We start from the raw sequence: 9,587 nt of genomic DNA on the forward strand, positions 1-9,587 counted from the left end.
CCAATACAGGAGACACAGGTTCCTGACCCGGGGGTCAGGAAGATCCCCCGGAGGAAGAAACGGCACCCACTCCAGTGTTCTTGCCTGGGAAATCCCATGGACAGAGGAGCCTGGCAGGCTGCAGTCCATGGAGTCGCAAAGAGTCTGACATGACTGAACGACTGAACACACAGACACACACACACATTCTATAAATAAATTTCAGTTGAGACCAGCAACTCAACTTATATCAAAGTACTTATATCAAAAGTACTTATATTAAAACTTTGAAGTACTTAATCAAAACTTTAGTCCTAAGTAAAATGTACTTTGTGTGTGTGTGTGTGTGTATATATATATATATATATACACACATATATATGGCCTTCTCTCGTGGCTCAGCTGGTAAAATATCTGCCTGCAAAGTGGGAGACCTGGGTTCGATCCCTGGGGTGGGAAGATCCCTTGGAGAAGGGGAAATCTACCCGCTCCAGTATTCTGGCCTAGAGAATTCCATGGACTGCCTGAGTCCATGGGGTCGAGTTGGACACGACTGAGCAACTTTCACTTTCCTATATATATATATGTATATATATATATTGCAATTCTCTGAAATTTTAAATACTTGGCCATAGGGTAAAAATGAGCTCTTTCCTTTTAATGATCTTTTCCCATCAATTTAGATGTCATAATTTATTATAGTGCTATATTTGCCAAATATCTAAATGAGTGGTTCTCAGATTTTAGTTTGCACAAGAATTACTGGGGAGAGTTTGTTAAAAAGGGTATGCTCCTGGGATCATCTCCAATCTCCTTTCTTCTCTTCTTTACTTACCCAAATTATGCTAATCCTCAAGGTCTGTTCACAGGCAGCTTCTCTGCAAATCCCATTTCTCATGGAATCCTTTCTTGCTACCCACCGCCTCCCTCAACCCTTCAAGTCCCTTTCCCACCTGGATTCCTAGCCTGAGCTGACAAGTGCTGCTGCTTCTTCTTGTTCCCAGAGGAGTGTGCCAGGTGAGATTCCAGTTCACATTTTATCCTCAGGGCCTAATCTATATTCTTCCTGTTCTCAGGTCTCCAAAGCTGACTATCTCTCTCTTTTTCTCTTACCCTTCCTTGAAGGTAAATGTAGTGTTGTCAAGAGTAACTGAACCTGGAAAAAGAAAAATGGGTTTCAGATCTCAGCCCTCCTGCTGCTATCTCTGTGTCTCTGTCCAGCCACATTCATCTCACTGGGTTTCATTTTCCTTCTTTCATCATATGTTGGAGGAATATTATGAAATTATTAAATATATGGTAGCACATTAAAGGTACACAAAAGGTTCTAAGTAAATGTTACTTCAGTTTAAATATTATTTGACTTCCTGATTAAAGCATGAGGGTGGAGCCTACGTCTTACTTATATTTGTGACCCCTCAGGTTTTGCAGTGTTGGTAAAAATGAACTAAATGTAATGAATCCAACTGACTATAAATAATTAGAAAGCATTTGGGACCCTGTGTACAAATCTGAGAGGCTGTTAAGCCACAAACTTAGTTTACTGCTGCTGCTCCAGAAACACAAGATAACATGAAACATTTTGAAATGGAGGTTTAATTATGGCACTTGCATTAGAGAAGTCTTGAAAATAATGTTTTATCTCAAGTTGACATTTTCTTCATAATTTTTAGAAAAAAGAACTTCATTTTTCTTTTAACTTGATATCCACCCTCCCCCCACTAATACCAAATAATCTACCTTGATTTTTTTTACCCCCATTTATTATTTGCTTAATGTAATATGAACAAGCCTTAAGATATTTAAGTCCCTGGGGTTTAGGGAAACACATATAACATCACAGGCCTTGTTCAGATTTCTGCTGACTTAAGAACATGTCTTCAACATTTGGCTTAACTTTGCTACCCGTAGGGAGATGCAGTTTCAAGATAACAAACAAATTGAGGATAATCTGTTGTATAATCTGTGACAATAAGACTCACCATTATTTTAATCAATTATTCATTTAGATTCAGAAGAGTAAGAAACTGCTATCATCAGAATTGAATTATTCAACCACTCAAGTACCAATTAACTAGTCTGAGGGTGATCCATGTCTTTGACTTAATTATATATGTCCTTAGAATTGTTCTCTAATTATTTAAGGACTGTGAATTTATCTGTTCTTGACCAACCAGACATGCTCCTTCAGAATAGGGATTGTATTTTCCAATGCAGTTTCATGGAAAAGAGCCATAAAGTGAAACTTACATACTTGAGTGTCTGTTCTTGACTCTGCCACTGACCAGCAGTGTGGAATCAGACAACTGCCTTGGAACTTGGATCCCCTACTGTACAATAAATGTGTTAAAGAATGATCTCTAAATTCATTTATTTTTACTTTTTTCCTACTTTTAAAATAACATTATACTCTATATAACTGTGTGGATCACAACAAACTGTGAAAAATTCTTAAAGAGATAAGAATACTAGACCACCTTACCTGTCTCCTGAGAAACCTGTACGTGGGTCAAGAAGCAACAGTTAGAACTGGACATGGAACAATGGACTGGTTCATCCTGGGAAAGGAGTATGACAAGGTTTCTATTGTCACCCTGCTTGTTGAATTTCTATGCTGAGTACATCATGTGAAATGCTTGGCTGGATGAATCACAAACTGAAATCAAGACTGCTGGGAGAAATATCAACAACCTCAGATTTGCAGATACCACTCTAGTGTCAGAAAGTGAAAAACTAAAGAGCCTCTTGATGAGGGTGAAAGAGGAGAGTGAAAATTCAAGCTAGCTTAAAACTCAACATTCAAAAAACTAAGATCATGGCGTCTGGTCTCATTGCTTCTTGACAAATAGAAGGGGGAAGTGTGGAAACAGTCACAGATTTTATTTTCTTGGGCTCCAAAATCACTGCAGATGGTGACTACAACCATGAAATTAAAAGATGGTCCTTCTAGTAGTCTTGTACAGATGTGAGAGTTGGACCATAAAAAAGACTGAGTGCTGAAGAATTGATGCTTTTTAACTGTGGTGTTGGAGAAGACTCTTGAGAGTCCCTTGGACTGTAAGGAGATCAAACCAGTCAATCCTAGAGGAAATCAGTTCTGAACATTCTTTGGAAGGACTGATGCTGAAACTGAAGCTCCAATACTTTGGCCACCTGATGTGAAGAGCCATCTCATTGGAAAAGACCCTGATGCTGGGAAGGATTGAAGGCATGAGGAGAAGGGGCAACAGAAAATAAGATGGTTGGATGGCATCACTGACTCACTGGACATGAGTTTGAGCAAGCTCTGGGAGAAAGTGATGGACAGGGAAACCCTGGCATGCTGTAGTCCATGGGGTCACAAAGAGTTGGACATGACTGAGTGGCTTTCACTTGGTGTCAAATAAAAAAAAATCATCACCAAGACTATTGTCAGAGAGCTTACTGCTTATATTTTCTTCTAGGGGTTTTATAGTTTCAGATCTTACATTCAAGTCTTTACCATTTTGGGTTCGAACCCAAGGGTATGAACCCAAAGGTAGTGTTCTAGTTTCCTCTTTTGCATGTAGGTGTCCAGTTTTTCCCAATATTTTTTATAGAAACTGCCCTTTCACCATTGTATATTCTTGATTCTGTAGTCATAAATTAATTGACTATATATATGTGGATGCATTTCTGGGCTCTCTAATCTGTTCCACTAATCTGTTTGCCTGTTTTATGCTAATGACATACTATTTTGATTACAGTAGCTTTGTAAACATAGTTTGAAATCAGAGAGTTTGATGCCTCCAGCTTTGTTCTTTCTCAAAATTGTTTGGCTATATGGGATCTTTTGTGTTTTCATACAAATTTTAATATTGTTTGTTCTGTATCTGTGAAAATGCCATTACAATTTCAATAGGGATTTTATTGAATCTATTGATTGCTTTGGGTAGTATGGACATTTTATTTTGAACTTTTTATTTTGTATTGGAGTTTAGCTGATTAACAATGTTGTATCAACATTTTATTTTGAACTTTTTTACTTTGTATTGAGGCTTTTTTTTTTTTTTTACTTTTTAAAACTATTTGTTTTATATTGGAATATAGCTGATTAACAATGTTGTGATAGTTTCAGGTGAACAGATGGGACTCAGCCATACATATATATGTATCCATTCTCCCCTAACATTGAAAAAGCATTTCCACACATAACATTGTGTGTTATGTGTACACATAACATTTCTACATGTAACTTTCTACAAATAACATTGAGTAGAGTTCCATGTAGGACCTTGTCAGTTATCCATTTTAAATACAGGAGTGTGTATATGACCACCCCAAACTCCTTTCACTGTCCCTTCCCCCCATCAACCATAAGTTCATTTTCTAAGCCTGTGAGTCTCTGTTTTATAAGTAAGTTCATTTGTATCATTTCCTTTTAGATAGCATGGACATTTTAACAATATTAATTCTGATCCATGAGCATGGAATAACTTTCCATTTATTTGTGTGTTCTTACAGTTTCTTTCATGAATGTCTCATGGTATTCAGTGTACAGGTCTCTCATCTCTTTGGTTAACTTTATTCCTAGGTATTTTATTATTTTAGATGAAATTATAAATGGGATTATTAATTTCTTTCTATGATAGTTCATTATTAGTGTATAGAAATACAAGAGATTTGTGTTTATTTATTCTGTATCCTGCAACTTTACTAAATTCTTTCATTAGTTCTAACAGTTGTTTTGGTGGCGTGATTAGGTTTTATACATTTGATATGTCACTTGCAAATAATGACAGTTTTACTTCTTCCTTTCCAATTTGGATGCCTTTTGTTTCTTTAATGCTCTGGCTAGGAATCCCAATACCATGTTGAATAAAATGATGTGAGTGGGCATCTTTGTCTTGTCCCTCTTCTTAGAGGAAAGCTTTTAGTCTTTCATCATTAAATATGATGTTAGCTCTGGTTTGTCATATATGGCCTGTTATACTGAGGTACATTCCCTCTGTACCCACTTTGTTGAGTTTTTTTAAAAAAGATCATAAATAAAAGTTGATTTTATAAAATCCTCTTTCTTCATCTATTGAGATGATCAAATGATTTTTGTTCCTCAATTTGTTTAGTAGTGTATCACATTGATTGATTTGTGGATACTGAACCACCCTTGCATTGCTGGAATAAATCCCAGAGATGATACACTTGATCATAGTGTATAATCCTTTTCATGTACTATTGAGTTCAGTTTGCTAATATTTGGTTGAGGATTTTTGCATCTATGTTCATGAGGAATATTGGCTGTACTTTTCTTGTAGTGTCCTTGTTTTGGTAATATTTGCCTCATAAAATGAGTTCAGAAGTGTTCCCTCCTATTTTATTTCTTGAAAAAGTTTGACAAGTGTTGCTATTAACTCTTCTTTGAATGTTTGGTAGAATTCACCAGTGAAGCCATCTGATTCTGGACTTTTGTTCATTGGGAGATTTTTGATTACTGATTCAGTCTCCTTACTAATAATTGGTCTGTTCAAATTTTTTATTTCTTCATGAAACTTTCTAGGAATTTATCCATTTCTTCCAGTTGTCCAATTTGTTGTCATTTAATTGTTCATAGTGTTCTATTATGATCCTTTGTGTTTCTGTGGTTGCAGATATACTATGAGACTTTTAAGGATCTGCCCTGTCGCCTTTGACAGCACTGTAGTCCCATCAGACCCTCTGTTGTTTACATTCCAGCAATCCTGAATCACTTATATTTCCCCAGAGAATGCCATACCTAGTTATTTTCCTTGGCATCGACTTTGCTGTTTTTGCTTAGCTTTATTTCTTCTTTGCTTCTTTCGTAGTGTCTTCTTTTCCTTGTGTGTGCATATGTTCCTTTCTCCACACTTCTGTCCTGGGCTTCACTGTAACCACTTTTCTTGAGTGATCTGTCTCATTCGCTCCTGAGGGTTTGATTGCCATCTATATATTCCTCCCTTCACACTCTTAATTTCCAAATGGATGTTGCACAGACGTTCTAATCTTAATGTGTCAAATACTGCTGTTTGTTTATTTAAAACTCATTCCTGTTTTTTTCCACATTGACTGTAAGAGATTTAAGACTCAGTTTTCGAGCCTCCTCTGCAGTTAAAGGTGGCCATGTTAAAAGTTCTACAAATGTCACACATTTGGGAATCTCTTGGTGCCACTTCTTGTCCTTACTTCTTTCCCTAGAACTCTGGAGGCACAGGAGTCACTTGTGATCACAGGAAATGAAAACTATGCAGTAAGGGTGGAGAAGAGAAAGACTAAAGGAAATGAGTCCCCGGTGGCCTTATTTAAACACAGAATCCAGCCTGTGTTGTCTGCTCCCAGGTGTTTTGTGTGAGTAAACAAGAATTGGCCACTACTGTAGAGCTTCTTGTATCTGGTTGAATGCAGTCCTAATGCGACACTCAACATATCTCATCCTTCTCCTTAATTCTCACCTTTTCTCATATCAGTGAGTGATACTGCAATTAACCCAGGATCCCAAATCAGAATTAGGGAGTGAAACTCAGTTCTTCCCTTTTCTGATGATCCTGTCCTTCTGAATATTACATCTTTAATATTATTAATATTAAATATAATAATCAGTCCATCTGCCTCTCTTTATCTCCACTGCCATAGGTCCTGTGGGGACATGAATTTTGTGAAGACATTATTCAACCCATCACATAAAGTTGAGAGTCTCATAAGGACTTTTTAGTCAAGGCCTTTTAAAATACAGTGTATATTTTTGCAGTGTATCCATCCTGCAAATCTCTCTTACAAATTTACTGTCAGGAAGTAGCAGGATAGGACTCAGATATCCTTTTTTACTTGCTGCCCTATGGTAATAAGTATATCTAACTTTGTCATTCCTTAAATTTCTTAGGTCTGGCCTAATTTATTTATATCTAATGTGCAATTTGGTACTTCCCTGGTGGCTCAGTGGTAAAGAACCTGCCTGCCAGTGCAGGAGATGCAGGTTCAATCCCTGGGTCAGGATAATCTCCTGGAGAAGGGAATGGCAACCCACTCCAGTATTCTTGCCTGGGAAGTCCCGTGGACAGAGGAGCCTGGGGGGCTCCACGGGGTCACCAAAGAGACACAACTGAGTGACTAAATAACAAATGTGTCATTTAAATATTTTCTACTGACCAAAGTCAATGATTACCTAGCAAAATACCATCTAAACAAAAGACTGGTGTAGGCTTATTAAGGGCTCATTAAATATGGATGATGATAAATATTAAGTCAAGAGAATCAGCCAGATAATAAAAGAGGGGGCCTAGTGCTTTATTCTCAAAACTCAAACCCACATTTCTCCTATTTGGGCATAAATACTTCATCACCCCAACCTAAACTTGTTTTAGAGCATTATCAAAGAAATCTCAAATACTTAGAGGGGTTTTCTTTTTAAAGTAGTGATTAAAAAACTCAGGAATTCAGAATTGCTGGTTTTGTTAGTATTTCTTGAAGGGAGCTAGATAAAGAGGGTTTTGGAACCAGACTTCTAGTGGGAGGCATTACTGTAAGCTGTACCTCGGGTGTCATCTGGAGTGATTTGAAACCATAGAAACAAATCAAGGCTAATGCTGGTGTTTGCCTTGAGCTGAGATTGCATGCACATGACTGTTCACACTGCCAAAAATGGTGAGAGTGTTCACCAGCCAAAAATAGATTCAGGTACGTTTGCCCTGTCTCTATGCATTTATAGTTGCTGAATTACTTTAGCATGTATGCAGTCATCTCTCTGGTCTCCTGACATGGTTGAAAAAGTGACTTTATTTGTCTTTTACGGTAATTTCAGTTGAGGTAAGAAGAAGCAAGACTGTAAAGCTGAGCTGCAGGATGACCATTAGTACTGTGTCTCTTAAGCAAAACACCCCTTAAAGTGGCATAGGAAACTACTCACACCTCTTTGTTTGAATATGGTTGGCACATGGAGTACAGAGTGCTTAAAGAAGGGTTGGAAAGCAGTCATCGTTGATAAACTGAATAGAAAAAATAAACCATATTAAATTTCTGCTAGATCCAATACCACTCAAGTAGAAATAAACAATATGATTGAATTTCCTAGGCATGAAAAAATCTTACTGTTGAGGAACGTGAACTGCTTATTTTTTTATGTTGAGAATCAGTCTTGAAAACAAAACTTTGGGAGATAATAGTTTAGGGAATCTTTTTATATTTTACATTATATGTGAAATGATCCATACAAATGAAATAGAACCTAACAGAACTCATTTTTAATATATGGAAGTTGTTATTTTCTTTTTTCACAATAGTTTTTTTTTCTTTTTTTAAAGATTAAACTTTAGACTTTTGCAAATGTCTCTCCATTTGACTCTACTTGACTAGAAATTATTCTTCAGTGACTCTCTTCAACTACTCTGTTATTAGTAACATAGTGACAGGCCAAGGCCAAATCTGGCTCTCAAGTGTGTTTCTTTAAACCTGTTTTGAATGTGAATGTACTTCATTTCAACTTTGCTCTTTGGTTGCCCATATTTTGCCCAACTTTCCTCATGTGTTCATTCCCATTTCCTATGGTAGTTGAAGTCTATCTGATGCCACTTTCTCTATCTCAGTCTTCCTCAGTCTTCCAAAGTGATGCTCCTCTTCTTATTAAATTCTTGAAATCTGTTTTCTCCATTCAACTTTGTATGTCATAACTCTGTATGTCTTGCTCTTCTGTTTCCCAGCTTGGCTTCTCCCTGGAGCAGCATGATAGCAAAGGAACAAAAAACCCAGGATGCTGACAAAACTCAAAATACCTTTTCTAGGACTGACAAGCTGGACCCTGAACTGGCATCAATACATAGTTTGTCCTCTTCTTCCATCAGGACTACCACCTTTGTTGATCATTGCTCCTGAGAGGCGAGACTGCTGACAGAGACACAACAGTGAGAAAGCTTATGGCAGCAGAATCCTCTGAGTCCATCCTTCCTAATTTCGCTCAAGCATCCACCCCTCCACTATACACTTAAGCATGAGGAAAGTCTGGCTCCATCTCCAACTCAGGTTAATGTGTCCTGATTCTTTTTTTATAGCCAGCATTTAAAAAAATGTTTATTTGTCTATGCTGGGTCTTATTTGTGGCACTCCGGATCTTACGCTGCAGCACGTAGGATCTAGGGTTCAATCCCTAACCAGGGGTTGAACTCAGGCCCCTGGCATTGGGAGTGCAGAGTCTTACTGCTGGACCACCTGGGAAGCTGCTATCCTGATTATTTTATTTTACTTATTTATGTATTTATTTTGGAATTTAGATTTAAACATTTTTGTATTGGAGTATAGTTGCTGTACAATGTTGTGTTGATTTCTACTGTACAGCAAAGTGAGTCAGCTGTACATTTACATATATCCCCCCTTTTTGGGATTTCCTTTAGGTCACCACAGAGAATTGGGTGAGTTCCTTGTGCTAGACAGTGGGTTCTCATTTGTTATCTATTTTATACATAGTATCAATAGTGCATATATGTCAATCCCAGTATCCCAATTCATCCCATCCCACCCTTCCCCATTGGTACCTGTGTGTTTGTTCACAACGTCTGTGCCTCTATTTCTGCTTTATAAATGAGATCATGTATACCAATTTTTCAGGTACCTTTGTACTGATTTATTTTAAGCCATTTGTAGTACTT

The 9,587-nt window shown here is 37.4% G+C and overlaps 1 long non-coding RNA gene across 1 annotated transcript; it reads left to right on the forward strand.

Moving 5' to 3' along the window:
• Nucleotides 1–511: 511 nt before the first annotated feature.
• LOC122708183 lies at nt 512–9,156 on the forward strand. Its single transcript, XR_006345037.1, has 3 exons — nt 512–996; nt 6,151–6,300; nt 8,646–9,156. It is a non-coding gene; the product is annotated as an uncharacterized LOC122708183 (long non-coding RNA).
• Nucleotides 9,157–9,587: the final 431 nt, after the last annotated feature.

The sequence above is a fragment of the Cervus elaphus genome, chromosome 14 (genome assembly GCF_910594005.1).
Source record: "Cervus elaphus chromosome 14, mCerEla1.1, whole genome shotgun sequence".
NCBI classification, from domain to species: Eukaryota; Metazoa; Chordata; class Mammalia; order Artiodactyla; family Cervidae; genus Cervus; species Cervus elaphus.